This window comes from Rousettus aegyptiacus, unplaced genomic scaffold, assembly GCF_014176215.1.
Source record: "Rousettus aegyptiacus isolate mRouAeg1 unplaced genomic scaffold, mRouAeg1.p scaffold_m13_p_14, whole genome shotgun sequence".
Lineage (NCBI taxonomy): Eukaryota > Metazoa > Chordata > Mammalia > Chiroptera > Pteropodidae > Rousettus > Rousettus aegyptiacus.
The window spans coordinates 22162849-22178713 of record NW_023416289.1 but is presented as its reverse complement, the minus strand read 5'-3'; the positions used below and the strand labels follow the sequence as shown (position 1 = coordinate 22178713).

Here is a 15865-nt window from a genome sequence, read left to right as displayed (position 1 = left end):
GAGGGCAGTGAATATGGCTTATTTATCTCTGGCTATCTCCAAAGTTAATTACATGAAGAAACTGGACAAAAAAAGGAACTAAGAATCCAAAGTGATTTAAAAAAAAAAAAAAACAGTACATCAGTGGGGGCAAGAGTTATGATCTGTTTACCCAACCCCTTTCCTCTACTTCCTGGGTGCACAGCTAGACTACATTTCCTAACCTCTTGCATTTCATAAATATGTGCCACTCCCAGGCCTGATCCTTAAAATGTCCCACAGGTGATACCCCGTGTTCTTGCCTCTTCCACCAGCTGAGGCAGACAACCAAGGCAGCCTTGGAAGGCAGATACTGGAGATGGCTGAACCACAAGATGAACAGAGCCTGGGTCCCTGAGTCACCACACAGAAGAGAGCTGTCGGCTAATCCAGGACAGACACTCTGGGCCTTATATAAACTAGAAATCGACTTTCACCATGTTTGACCGACCATCCTTATTGTTTACAGCAGCTAGTTTTACCTTTAATAATGCATTAGTCTAAAACTTACAAGTCTGTTAGAGTCTCTGGAAATGTCATTCACGTCTTTTTGGCTCTAATCCCAGAGCCGTTCCCAATGCCGGTTTGTTTTACAGAATTTCTAGGTGTCATCTAAGCATCGTCTCGCCCTGGCTCCTGCAGGTCACTCATCTTGGAGGATGGCCCTCTCAGGGAAAGCATGTCTGACGGCACTTCTGCCAACCAGAAGAGAAAAGCGCAAGCCTATAGGCCCAGCCTGGGTATGCATATATAAACTGAAGCCATAGACTTCCCAACTATGTGTGAAGTACTTGGCAGCCTGCTATGCTTTTAAAGTGTGGTTTTTCACATCTCTTAACTAGGATCCTTTTATCAAAAAAGCCCTTCTGTACTCTCTGTGATATACTTCCAGGGAAAGTTTAGCTTAACACTGAATGGGTGATTTATAATGCCATCATCATGCTGCATTGTGGAGCACCGTCATCTTGATTTTAGAACACTGGTCCCTTTTCTGTTTACTTTTTGTCTGCCTTCAGACTTTTCCCAAGTGCTATTGTGAGGAGATGCATTTTGTCGCTTAAGAGTTTAGCTTTTTTAAGTTACTCTGAGCCACATTTTCCTTGTTCTCCTGTTTGTAGATGGAAAACAAACTACATAAGAGAAATGGCTTTATAGTACCAGTCCTTAAATATTTTACAGGCAGAAATGTTGGTGGGTGGTTTGGAGGCTCAATTACCCTTCTCAGTAGAGGGCATAAATATCCCTGAGGGTTTACATAACAAAGCTATAGTGACTCCTCGCGCCACTTAAAAACTCAGTATTTAAATGTGCCTCTGAAACCTATGTCTCAATGGCATTTGAGCATTCAAAAAAGTAAGGCCAGTAAAATTGCACAGGTGTTAAAATCAATCTATCCATCCATCTATCTGTTGAGAGACACAATAAAGATAGCTAAGTCATTCAGAACTATTGAGTGTGAGACATTATGATATCGAAAGCTGCCATCTTGAATATATATTTTTGGGGGGAAAGCAGGTAAAAAGGTAAGTCTTTTTAAGTGTTAGCTACATAAAAAGAAAGAGTCAGAGCAGATCTGTTGTAATGCAGAATTAGGTAGCTGGAGGTTGTTGCTAAAATCAAAATATGGATTATAACTTTATAATTGCAGTGCATTCTGCCTGATTGGACCCATCCACAACTCTTTGAAGTAAATACTATTATCCCCACTTTATAGCTGAGAAAATTGAGGCTCAGAGAGGTTCAGCAACCTGCCCTAGACGATGAACTAGTGTAAATGTATAGCAGACACAGGATTTGTAACTAGTTTTGTCTTTTCCCAAGTCCTGTGTTTTTTTCACTTTACCATGCTGTTTCCTCTATCAAGATACTAGATTACTGATGCCTACAGAGAAGGGAGGACTTTCGACATCCCTTCTAGGAGGAGCTGAGGAAGTACCACAATTTATTTGGCTCCTCTAGGAACTGCCTTCCATGGATGTGTAGAAGCAAAATGATGACTCCAGAAAATCAGTTTGAACTCTGATGGGTGGTGGGTGTTCCTATGCACAATTTTCTCTTTTGCTATTAATAATATAGAAAAATGAATCAAGCAGTTAGATTGGCCAGCACTGGTGAAACCTCAGTTTGAAGAAGCCAATGTTAGGAACTCCATGGAGTCAAAAAAAAAAAAAAAAAAAAAAAAGCCTGAAAAGCATTCCTAAGTTTAAGCACCAGATCTGCTCTAGAAAATAGAAGCTGAACAGGGAACAAGTAGAAAGCCACAGAAGAGTGAAGAAAGGGTGCAAAGAGGACCCTTGGGTACCCAGAGGCCAGAATGCTCTGAGGGGGTGACCAGGAGCAACTTTCTGAAAGAGATGAGTTCTGACTGGTGGCTTTGAAAGGAGTAGGGAGAGTCTGAATTTTTTTTTTTTTAATAGAAAGAAAAACATATCGGTGGACACCCCTTCTCAAATCATCAATTTCTAAACTGGGATTATACACAAACAAAAAGAAAATGAAACCAAGGTGGCAAGAGCAAGGGTGATCGATGCCGCTGGGTTCGGAGTCATTTCATAGCCAAAAAGACAGGACACCTAGAAAATTCTAATGCTGTTCTAATACTTATAATAGAGCTACAAGAATTATGTTCTTCTAAATTTTAAGGAGGCAAGGGGGAAAGTTTCAGTGCCATGTCTATCTCAAGCTTTTATCAGCACTAATTTCAGCCCCTTTTTCCCTTATAATTCTGAACAGAGGGAAAACAGACATTAATTAAGCAAAGCTTTATCTCTTTCTACTCTAATGAAAGCCAAGTTACAGTTATATTTTTCCCCAAGATTTTTCTCCACTTAATGAAGACATTATCCCTGAGTTTCAAAGTCATTTTACAAAAGAGCATTCAAGAGACATTAAAGTCAGTTTAAACTAAAAAGTCTTTTTGAAGTCAATAAACAATAAAAGAACAATGAAAAGAGAGCCTTTGATCGTGCTTTAGTCTAAAGTCTTTAATTTCTGTTTTAATCTACAAGATGTGTAAAGCTTGTACTCAAATATTCTTCACTTCTAGAATAGATTAAGCTTGAATCAAATGTTTGTTTTAGAATTCTCTCCTTAAAATATGTATGTATTTGTGTATGTATATATGTGTATATGCAAATGTGTATATATGTGTGTGTATGTATATGTATATACAGACATCACACATATACGCATACATACATATATCATTAACACGATGGAGGTCAGCAGGAAGTTCTCCACTAGAAAGGGAAAAGTTTTAAAATTATTTCCATTCTACCTCTTTGAAAATTAAAGAAAAAGAGAAAATGGAATCTTTTGCTTTGAAATTCATGACAACATCAAAGACTATAATGCACATAGATTTTTCAAGGTATACATTATTAATAACACAGGCAAACACATAACTAATCAATAGCATGGTCAAGAAACGATAAGGTAAGCACGTGTTTCAGTGGCGCCCTGCATAACACGACACAGGGTAGGGATTGGGTTTCTGTTCCAAGATCTGTTTACTGGGGCATTATACACAGCCCAATCATTTCCTCGCACACTGTAATGGTGGGATTGTTTAGTACAGATGGGAGTAAAGAGGGGAAAAAAAAAAAAAAAAAGCTTAATATGCCCATGTGCCAAAACGTCTTTCCTATGTGTTAACCTCTTCTTTCTTTATTCAGGTGAAATTCACGTGTCATAAAATTAACCATTTTAGAGTGTATAATTTAGTAGCATTTAGTATATTCACAATGTCGTGCAGCAACCACTCTAATTCCGAAACACTGTCATCATCTCAATAAGAAATCTCAGAGTCATTAGCAGCCATTCCCCTTACCCAGTTCCTCCAACTCCTGGGAACCACCAGTCTGCATTCTGTCTCTCCAGATTTGCCTATTCTGGATATTTTATATAAATGTAATCATATAATAGGTGATCTTCTGTGTCTAATGTGCTAGCCTCTTTTAATTTAAAAATAAATTAAGCCTATCTGAATGTAACTCCAATTCTAAAGATCAGTTCTTCAAAAAGAAAAAAAAATCCATGAAACATAAATACTTTAAAATCATGAATTGATTACACTCCTGGTGCCCTCTGATGATAGGTATTATTTACCAACATGCATTTATATGGGAAGCTTATTACCAAAACAGATTGTGTTAAGTGAAAAATATCAACACCTTCCTGGAAAGCATGTTAAATTAAGAGATTATGGGTGCATGTGATTATTAGTGAAAAGGCACATTATTCAGAGGCATTTCCCCAATCTTTGAGCTTGGGGTCATGGGATAAAGCAGATAGTTCTTTAACAAATCTTTCATTAGGGTCACTTAGGAAAATGACATGACAGGCTGAGTGGTCTGTAGGTTTAAATCAAGATGGTTTTCAATCTAGATGATTCATCCACTTAGAAATGGGAATTCTTATAATTCTATTTCTTTCCCTGATCAATTTCTCCTTTACCCTCCTTTCCCTGATTTCTTCTTGCTTTCTTTCCCATAAATAAAGGTAGGTGCGGGGGGTGGGGGGTATTACCCTTGTCAGACCTTTAGAGAAACGAAGCCTCCCCAGGAGGAATGGACAGGAGTACATTGAATTGGGGCAGTGGTTCGATATTTGCAGATAGAGGGGAAAGTACAGACAGATCTGGGTTCAAATCTTGCCCTTGCATCCATCAACTGCAGTTTTGGCATGTAGAAACTGGGGACTGCCATCAAGATTAAATGACACAAGGGCACATGGTAAGTGTTCAGCAAATTCTAGTCATTTGGCACTATTATTCCTATTAAGTCAAGTCACTTTGTATGGATTATAGGAAACACCATTACTTTTGACTATGCTTTCAATTAACTTTCCTCTCTTCTTTTCTAGCTTCCTTTCTTTTCTTCCTTCCTTCCCTCCAATTCATGCCAGTGTGAACCTTGGCCACAGGGCTGAGCAAGGAGCATCTCAGCATTCCTTATTCTACACCTCTCTGAGATAGATCAGAGCTAACCAGGTGTTCACTGATACAGTTGTGCTCTGATCAACTTCATCTACTCCAAAATAAGCCTCTGCCTGTGTACCCCAGGTTCTAGTCTCCAGGGCCGCAAGCTAAGATTTCAGTTCCCTGGGAAAGAGGCTTCCTTGATGAAATGACAGCTCCAAACCGAACAAGACTGTCCTGAGACCCAAAGGTCCACACTGAAAAATTGGGAAGTGCGACTCACTCTTTGGAATCATCCAGGTGATTATTTGCAAACAGAGTCCCCTTATAAAACACTCCTTTAAATTCTTTACTTGACTATAAACCTTAACTAACCTAACACACAGTGGCCCTGGGGTGAAGTAAGCATTAGACTTCCCCAGGTTTTACGGATCAGGGTGAGAACCCAATGACGAGATTTTTCCCAACAGATTCTACAACTAACTGCAGAATCAAAAAAGATTTATTGAGGACCTACTGTGTGCCAGATTAGGAAAATGTGTCCTGTACATAGTCTCATTATATTGTCTCATCATTCATTCCTAGACATTCTGCCAAGACTTATCCCACATCAAACAATACAAATGACCAGTCACCTGTATTTATCAATAATGATAGTGGCTTGGCATGTCTGGATAATGCTGGATAGTATCTTTTTTTACGAATTTAAATAATATGCTGCAGCACATAGCGAAGTCTCCAGCCGTGTTTCAATGTACAGTTGAAGACCTTGTTCTTCAAAAGTTGTCCTTTGAGCCAACATGGCATTTCAACATTAAGCAGCGTAAAAAAATTTCTTCAAATGAATTTTTCCCACAAATAGATACCACCTATACATATCTGGAAGGGCACCTCAAACATGGGCATTACACTTAAAATGCCCCCATGTGTTCTGAAAAATGCCAGTCTCAAATGCATAACTCTTCAGTGCCTTGTATTTATTTTCTTTCATGATTTCTTTCCAGCACGGCAAGACCAAATCTGTTACTGTGAACACAGAATTGCAGTGGGATATGGATTTGACACGAGGCAAACACCTCCCCTAAGCAAAGGCAAATAAAACAAAAGTTCAATGAGCCTCAAAGCCAGTGTGCATAAATGTCACTATGTCTGGAAAAAGGGGAGACCAGAGGACATTTGGGAAATCCCGGTCCTCCCAAGGCGGTGGGAAAACGTTACGGTGGCACGTTCTGATGGGGGCAAGTGCCAGTGCCCAAGAAAAACAGCAGGGACAGGGCGAGACTCTGGGAAGCAGCCATGGTTCGCATGTTCTCAGGGTGGCTGTCCTGGTTCCTGCTGCCTCATTTCTCAGAGCTAATCAAGGGAAACGTAACTAGTCCGGGCGGCAGGGCGAGTTTACAACAACTGACAGTAACTATAACATACGCCAGTTTGTATTAAGATGTTATTGCACCTTTCCAGTTCTAATCACCAATTATGACTCTATTACTCCTACTTGGCAGTTCATCTGCTCCTGCCTCCGCTAAGGGCGACTTGGAGACGGACCTCTGATCTCCCGGTTCCACTTCGGTGAGCGCTCAGCACGGCGGCTGTCATCTGCAGACACTGAAGAGGTAAGGCATTGCTTTTGCTGAGATAACTGTACCTGACCTTACAACAATTTACTAAGGAAATACCTGCTTAATAGCAGTGTGAGTGCAGTTTCCTTTATGCTCGCAACGGCACTGCAAATTAGCGACAACAGGATAAATCTATGGCCGGCTCACTAGACACTTCATTAAATCACTGTTCTCTTGCCTTGTAGTGCGCTAATAGAATCACAGCCCTCGTTAGCTACTGAATAAAAGATCAATCACAGACTTTGAAAGCTCTTGCTACCAGCTTCCAGAGGAAACAAGGGGGAAAAAAAAGAGAGAGAGAGAGAGAGAGAGCAAGAGAGAGATATTTAGGATCATCACTGAGATTCTGAATGGCCTCGCTGCAAGTTGCTTAAATTACCTTTTCCACAACTGACTCCAACTGCAATACTCAGAGGAACTTGTTAAGCCTGCTTTCAAGAGCAGCACTCTAATATATGACTGCTAGACCCTGGTCAAAAGTTCATAATGTGCATATGTAAAAAGGTACTAAATTGCCTGAGGGCTAAAACCAGAGGAGTTTAATTGTAGCAAAATGCTGAAAATGGTCTGTTGAGGGTCCTTCTGTTGGGATACTGCTGGCTCTGGCTGATTGAAGTACAGAACATAAAAGCCTTACAACAATATTTCCTTAAATGCTAGAGAAACTGCCAGCAGTTGGTATTGCATGAATGTTGTGGTTAAAGAAAAACATTTTCCTCCCCTAAAATAAATAGAGTATTAAGAACTGCTCCAGCCCATAATTCTAAAGCATGACGGAAAAAGGGAGGGCTCAATGATAATAAATAAGGTATAATTCATAGGGCATGTCCAATCTACTCGCAGTGTATTTTTACATGGGGCACACTGAAGGTATTCAGGCATGACCTGTAAGGGTTTTTGGAATGGCTCTGATTTTGAAAACAGCTTTGCACTCAAATAACAGCTGTCCCTGGCTGCCTTGCCCATTGCTGGATCAGACGGACCCGTATGTGGGTCCCTGCAAAGGGCCCTAGCTGGCCTGTCTTTATTCTCGCACAAAAGGAGATTTCAAGTCCCAACTACATATATATTTGGCTTGTTTAAATGGGTTTCCCATGCTCAGACTTCTCTACCTTCCTCAAACATACTCCCCCCACCTATTCCCCCCCCCACCTTTCTGGCCTCACTAATTAGCTCCTCATTTGGATAAATGGCAATGGAAGAGCTGTAGACAATGACCCGGAATGCAAGGAGGGCCTGTGTTAAATACAGGACACCCAGAAGAAACCAGAATTTGGGGTGGCCGCTCTGATTTCAAAGAGCTATTTGTGACAGTTAAAATTTTCATGGATAGTAAAATACTATGCATGTGTCATCTTAATCAGGTTTTTAATCATAGCAAACATAAAATTCTGCACATTTGTTGCAATACCAAACTAACATGAAGGCGGCATAGTAACGACCAGATAGTTTGACAACCGCCAACGTTGTGCCAGATGCTCACTAATGAATATATACTTGGGCCATAGTATGAGTTATATCTGTGGGGAGAATTTGATATATGACATTAGCAACATCCATCCATATCCTTTTTGATATCTGGGATGAGCATTATTCTCCAAGGAAAATACTTCTAAACTTGCGGTGAGATGAAAGTGATGCATCCTAATACAATAAAATAAACTAAAAACTCAACTTAAATGAAGCATTTGTTTAATATTTAATATTTAATTGCTCAAGAAATCACTCCATCCTTTAGGCCATCAGTCCCCAACCTTTTTGGCAACAGGGACAGGTGCTCCTATGAGACTCTAACGCCCGACGATCTAAGGTGGAACTGAGACGGCGATGCTAGCACTATTGAATTGCTGCAAATATAGATGAAGCTTTGCTCATTCCCCTGCTGTTTACCTCCAGCTGGGTGGCCCAGTTCCTAACAGGTGACAGACCAGTACTGGTCCATGGCCCGGGGGTTGGGGACTTCTGTTATAGATCCAACCCTTGCTATGCCACCTGGCTTGGTTTGGAATATACACGTTATGTTTTAAAAGGAATCAAATCTACTCTTTAGTTCTTCAAAAGCTGAGGCATAGAAGATCATTGACTATGCCTGCCATATACCATGCCAGTTTCCTCTCTTACACATTGCAAATGCAAGTTCTTCAGGCTGATGTTCTACTCAAGGAACAGGCAGCTTCAGAAAGACTGCTGCAGTGTGATCTCCATTCTCTTCTCCATGAGGGTTGGAGAAATCAGTGCACTTGAAGCACTAGCATTCGAGGAGGAAAAGGCAAAGAAAGAGTACACTGAAAGATAGGTTATTAAATTGAAAGCAACTAAGGAAAATATAAAGCATAAACTACCTCCACTCCAATCAGAAATGTTGAAACAGTAGCCCACTAATACTCTCCAGTCCTTGATTCCTCCTAGGCCTCAGGTCGCACATCTCAAAGAGCGGGACTAGATCAATGTGCCCTTACCCTCACCCTACCTCTGCCATCCTAGGCCCAAACACAGAGGTTCCCAAACGAAAGAGGAGCAGAACAGTTCCTTTGGTAGTAGCATCATGCCTGACCCATTAACAGCAGCCCCAGAAAACCATGCTCAGCCCTGGGGTTAGGAACAGGGCCTGCAGAAGCCTTGACATGCACGTGCTTAGAGAAGAAGTGAGATGCAGTGAGCAAGGTACACACATTTGAATCAGATGCTCGGCTCTGCCACTTACCAGCTGTGTGACCAAGGCAAGTAATTCAAGGCCTCGGTTTTCTCATCTGTAAAATGGGCATAGTAATTCAAAACTCAGTAGTGGGAAGTAAAGTGGAACAATGTATAAAAAAATACCTGACCCATTGCCCCACATTCAACAAATCCATTTCCTCTACCATCCTGTGCCACCTATGTGAAAAAATCCAAAGGTACTCAAATGAGAATACTATATATAGGACCATTCTAAAACATGGTGGCAGTTTTCAATATAATTTCATTGGAAAACCATGTGGACCTTCTGAGAATCAGTATATTCCAAATATGACTAATCTATCTGATACTGTTGTCACACTTAAGAATTAATTCAAATATGAGAGCAAATGAGATTTATCATAAGTTAATAGTATGCATTTAGGTGCATATTTACAAGCTGAGTACCAAGAACCTAGAGAAAAGCATGAAAATGAGTAATTGTTTCCATCCCTAGCCAGCTTCTTAAAGACAAACAAAAGACTTCTAAGGCTGCCTTAAGATGTCATGGGTGGCTTTTACTTTCTCTGGTTACTAACTGCCACCACACCTGTGTGATACACATTTCCATTTCCATTTGCTGCAGGTAGACCCCATGCCAATCTCAGATCTCTACGTGAAAAGTGAGAATGAATTCATACGAAAAAGTCACAATGAATGTGCTAAGTGACAGCAGAAAGGCTGAAGGTGGCAAAGTGACATCCAGGGAAATGATGGTATGCAGTTTAATTCTTGCTGAAAACGCTGTAATTTAATACGTGTAAAAGTATATACTAAAATACCCTAAAAAATAATAATAATAATAATAATAATAATAATAATAATAATAAACTATCACTGATCTTAAAACCATCAGCAAAATCCCCATCGCCCACAGATTGAATTGCTGTGTGGATTTTACGGACACCAGAGAAACACAGCCTGCTGCAGGGTCACCTGCCTGGGAAGCATGTAGCCTGACTTTATGAATAGTCTGTGTCATCTCCATACTCAGGGGTCCCTGTGTTTAACTCTCAGCACATTGCATGAGCCCGGAGTCCTATAAGCCAGTAATTTCCAGCTGAGCAAGTTAAGGCAGTAACCACACTGATTAATTCAGAGAGAGAAGAGAGAACCAAAGCATATATTTAGTGCTTTTCTTTGAGAAAATTACTTTGGATTTACATAAAGAAAAATAATTAGGTATTTCTCAATCTCTCAAAATATTTTTTAATTTTTATTTTGCTTTCTTGAATTTCCCTGTGTATGTCCATAAAAATCATGTGTAGAGGACAGGCAATTTCCCCGTATGATGGCAAACCTATCTATGAAATTCCAAGCTCTGCCACCCCATCCTCAACACATAGCCCATGGAGATTCAGTACCAACACTTTTTAGAGGTACAGGAGTAATAGCTTTTGTCCTGGGTAGACAGAAATCCCTGAAACTGAGAGGTAAAGACTTTGGAAAAGAAATGGCTTCTAGAACTGAATGATGAGGATCCCTATGGGCAACAAAGCATGTTACTATGTGGCTAAATTTAGGGTTAATGAACAACAACAACAAAAAGGTAAAATATAAGCAAGACGATTGAAGATAATTCTGAGATGTTCCTAAGTCAGTTTAAAGGAGCCTTGTCATGGACCAATGGGTTAGGAAAGAGTTGTTCATTATTCTATTATATACAACCTCTTGGAATTTTAAAACTGAGTCTTGCAATTTTTCATTTCAAGTAGGCCTTCAGGCAGAATGAGAATGCAAACAAGTCACTGATATTATTTTTAAATCTTTAACTGCATTTAAACTAGAAGACGATTTCCAAGTATATCCACTGGCAATATCGTCAGACTAATAATGGCACAGACAAGTGCAGAAATTAAAATCTGCCCCATAACAAGTAATTGATGCCTGATAGTTTACAATGAAACCAGACACCATAAACACTCACATGCACAGATTTTAAAGAAAATATGAAAAAAATAGATGAAATAATCGACGCCACATTGACCTCAATGGTTGGAGAGAAGGGAGTAGGAAGAAGCGAAGGCAGTTGCTTCTTGTGATAAAAGATGAAATCCAGGAACATCATAGCCCTTTTCACTCAGGAGACATAGATTAACTGAATTTGTAACAGAACGATTAACTCCTAGGCCACTGTGAAATACAAGTTATGCCAGAAATAGCGTTCATTCAAAATACTACAGATACCACATCAGTTGAAATGTAAAATAGGGGCGAGTCTCACAGTGCAGTGAAAAGACTTTCTTTTGGGGTAAACGTGAGAGTCTCTTACTATTTATTTCAGAGTTTAGTTCATTAATCTCTAAACTAACAGGCTCGGTCTAGGTAATCCCTAAGGTTATGGCAAACAGTGGCCACCTGAGACTGGTGCCACGCAAGGCTCCTGCACAGCCATCCTTCCAGAATGATCTGCTGGCCACCATTTAGTTACTGTTATCCATTCCTTTATTAATATTATCTCTCTAGGTTTTAATTAATAGGAGCAACTAACCTGGGAAAACTTCAAGTAGTCATATAAGTGAAGTAAATTAAATACCAAGGTGACACAGGGAATGGAAATTGTTAGAAATGAAGATTTCTTTTTCCTCCACGAGCCCAATAAAGCATGTACTAACCATTCCATCGCTTCCCCTCCCCGCCGTGTAATGTACAAGCTAATTCCACCCCTACCCCACATACAGATGAAACAGAGCACCACCTCTTGGCATCCACCAGTACTCATGTGAGTTGTATATATGTTCCTGGGTACGTACAGATATATAAATATAAACACACACATACATTTTAAAATATCGAATTGTCTTTCTGACTATCAATGCTAAAAAGTGGTTCATACTGTTTATTTTTCAAATGCTGCATAAGAATGTACTTTAAAATGATCCCGTATGCTTTATATATGAGATAAGAAAACAGGTTAACATTTAAGTCAAATAATGCTATACCAACGAAACAAAACAATTAATTGGCAGGGGAGGGTGGAATAAATACTGAAACTGAGACTGTAGACCATGTTCAACCAGATCAAGCTGTGCATCATTTACCTCTGAGGGTTTCTTCAGTTTCCTCATCTAAAAACAAGAGAATGTGACCTCCAGCATGGACAGTCAAGAAAGTTCCTAACTCTGGTGAAAGCTGCTAAGTTCACATTCTGTTTACATATGACCTTTGTGATCCACACAAATGTTGTAAAAGCAGAGAATCCTGTAAGAGGGGTTATTAAGATTCTCCCCTGCCCCCGCCACAAACACACACACACACACACACAGCTTAGCATTTGGGGAAAAAAATGTGAATTAAAAACAATAAGAAAAAAGGTTTTTGTATTTCCATCCACTCACTTTGGTGGAATTCACTTTCACTCACTCAGGACAAAGCTGTAAGCCATAAAGCGACGCTTGCATAGTGAATTTCTCTAAACCAAGACTGTAATTAGTCATTACTTTGAAAAAATCAAAAGAATAAGTAGCAAATCTGGACCGAATGAAAACACTTTTTGCTGTTTTATTCAAAGTGGTGAAATGACATATTTGCAGGAAAGCTTCTTCTACTCCTGGATAATCCTGCTTTGGAAGAATCATTATCTGAGATAGGTGGAAGGCTCTGGAAAGGCCTTTAATGAGGACAGCAGTAACAAGAACAAAAATGGGGGCAGACACACCATCAGAGAGAATGCTAGCAGTCGGTCCACATACATGCCAGTTCCTGTAGGTGTACAACAGATTAAAATCACAGGATGTGCACACACTGTATGACATTTCAACATCGAATAAGCCACTCTTCCAGTGGCATCATTTAAGACTGTGCCTGCAGACATTCTGCCAGCCCACAAGGGGATGTGCATCTTCCCTGTTCACAATGCAAATAGCTCTTTATAAGGATGATCAGTCAATGCTGTGTAAACTAATTTGATAGTTCCGTCATCAGATGGCATTGCAAATTTCATTACATATTTTAAATCATGTTAACATGGTTTGTTAATGTTGGTATTCACTAAAAAGCCACAGCTATTTAAATAATGAATAGGCATGATAATTTTTATACATATTATGGAAGTGACATATGTGGGCATTCTAAATAATTCTCTTCTTAGAATCAGTCTTACATAGTTTGTTAAATGTCATCAACAGAAAGACATGTCAAGATGTTTCCAAGACACTGTAGATTCACAATTCTAGTAATTGTTTATGAAAATAAACAATATACCTATGTGAAAGAAAAAAACTTTATGTTAAAATACAGTCTCATATTATCTGTATCAGATAATCCTTCAGGCAAGAATTTAATGCTATTTCTTTTAAAAAGAAAATACCGGATAATATTTTGTTAAGCACCAAATAAAACAAATGTCAGATATTTTCCTTTGTTTGTGCATGCATGCATATGTGGGAATATCAATGAATCCACTCACAGATGTATATATCACATATTCATCCTTACCCATTTATCTCCCATATTCAGTTAACACATCAAAAATTATGTCTACATCTACTCCTACAACACTAGTATTATCTCTCTTGCCTCTTGGCCCTCAACGTTGTTTTGGTACAGGCCAACAAAATTTCTGAGAAGCCATCTCAGCCTCTATATTGGTCTTCATGCTAAAAATGTATTTCTCTTCCCAAATCACCTCCCTACTGCAATAAAAAATGGTCTTTTTGAAACCCGGGCATGAACTGGAGCCAGTAGAGGCCATAAGCAGTAGGGATTTAGAGCTTGGGCACTTAGCTATATCAAAAAGAGCTTGAATCTCCACTCCACTGCCTTTTAGTTATGTGGCCTTGAGCAGGTTATTCATTGCCTTCAAAATTCCTCAATATTAACAGGGAATATCGCTCTCAAAGAAACAATGTGAGAAACAGATAAGGTACATAGCATAAGATCCCAAATTCTCAAGAAGGTCTTTGGTTGCCTGCTTTTGCCTTTGCCTCCTGCATGGCTCACCACAAAACCATGTTCATTCTTCAAGTCTTTGCTATAACACTGATTCTGTCTTGATTTAAATTTTTAAATTTTGTTCATCATAATTTTTTGCATTCATTTTGATTTATTAAACTATTGCATTAAAATCTTGTTTATCTTGATTACAATTATTTTAGCATATCCTTAATTTTGTCCCTAATCTTAGTCCTGGCCCTACCATTGCTGCGGCATCTACCTAAAACTTTCTCCTTTTGTGTCTACATCTTCACTTCTCACCTACCCTTCAATGCTCAGTAAAGATATCATTTCTGTTCTGCAACTTCATCTGACTACTCTTGTGCCTCCCTCCAAGACAGAAAAGCACTGTGTGTCCAGTGATACTCATCTCACCTCAGTCTATCATTCTTTACCTCTCTGTCCCTTTTAACGCAAATGCTCAAAGGCCAAAGAAAACGACTTGTTCACTTTTGCATGTTCTACCTCTTAGGTCAGCACGAGGCACTCCGAGAATGTTTATAAGATGGGAGCAGATCAAATAGTTCTAGAACAGTGATTTTCAAAGGACAGACTGCGATATAGTCAGTGGGGAAATTGGGTCATAATCAGCACTTTAAAAAATAAAATACAACCAAAAAGAAAAGAGCAGGGGACATGGCCCATAGTTTGAATGTTGTTTCATAAAACTTCTGTTACATACACATACTCACACACAGGCATATTATACAAATACACATAGATATATATGCATAAGTTACATATATTGGGTTGTGACATAAAAAGCTGGTATATAAAGAAAAAAAAAAGGACACTTTTGGAGCAATAGGACATCTTGTTTGTTATTTACTATTTGTTCTGCCACTACAGAGAAAGGGCAAGGGTTCCAAAGTCATCCAAGTTTATGGAAGTTTGAGAAAGAATCAGATTTAGCTACATGTTCAAAGATCTATCCTGAATAACAGAGACACCCAGAATATTAGATGAGACTTACTGAGGAATTTCGTAGGTGTCAGCTAAAAAATTAACATTGGTTTTTTATCAAATTAATAATGTATATTCCTGGTTGAAATAAAAACAAAAATTTGGTGACAAAAACTTCACTTGGTAAAATTTATACATGCCCAATCTCAAAGTGTAATTAAAATGATTAACACAAAAGAGAACTCGCAATAGAAAAAACTATAAAATTTGGCGTGTACAGAAAATAGACGATGAAATCTTCACTGTAAAATATATTTAGAAAAACAAATTAGTCCTGTTGAAAAGGATTTCAGTAAAATAATTTTTAAAAAAGCAACAGCTTAACTATCGACTATCTTTGTGGTGTTTAAAAATTTGACCAAGGTATTTTTTATTTTTTTTTATTTAAACAATTTATTTAAACTAAAAAAAAAAAGTTCACACATTTCACCCTCCACTCACTCATGGCAAAAACCAATCTGGTTTCTATATCTATGAGATTGTCTTTTTTTTATTTCCTTTAGATTCCACATTTACACTATATTTGCCTTTCTCTGTCTAACTTATTTTGCTTAGCATAACGCTCTTAATGTCCACGCATGTTGTCACAAATGGCAAGCCATGGGACATTGAGTGTATTATGGGGGGTGTGTGTGTGTGTGTGTGTGTGTGAGCATACTATAATTATATAGAGATAGATAGATATAGATATAGATTA

At 38.8% G+C, this 15865-nt stretch overlaps 1 protein-coding gene across 2 annotated transcripts in view; it reads right to left on the bottom strand.

Annotated features, from left to right (window-relative positions):
- Positions 1-15865, bottom strand: part of WWOX (WW domain containing oxidoreductase) — an 887845-nt gene that overhangs the window by 600135 nt on the left and 271845 nt on the right. The gene's annotated exons all lie outside the window — the stretch shown is intronic.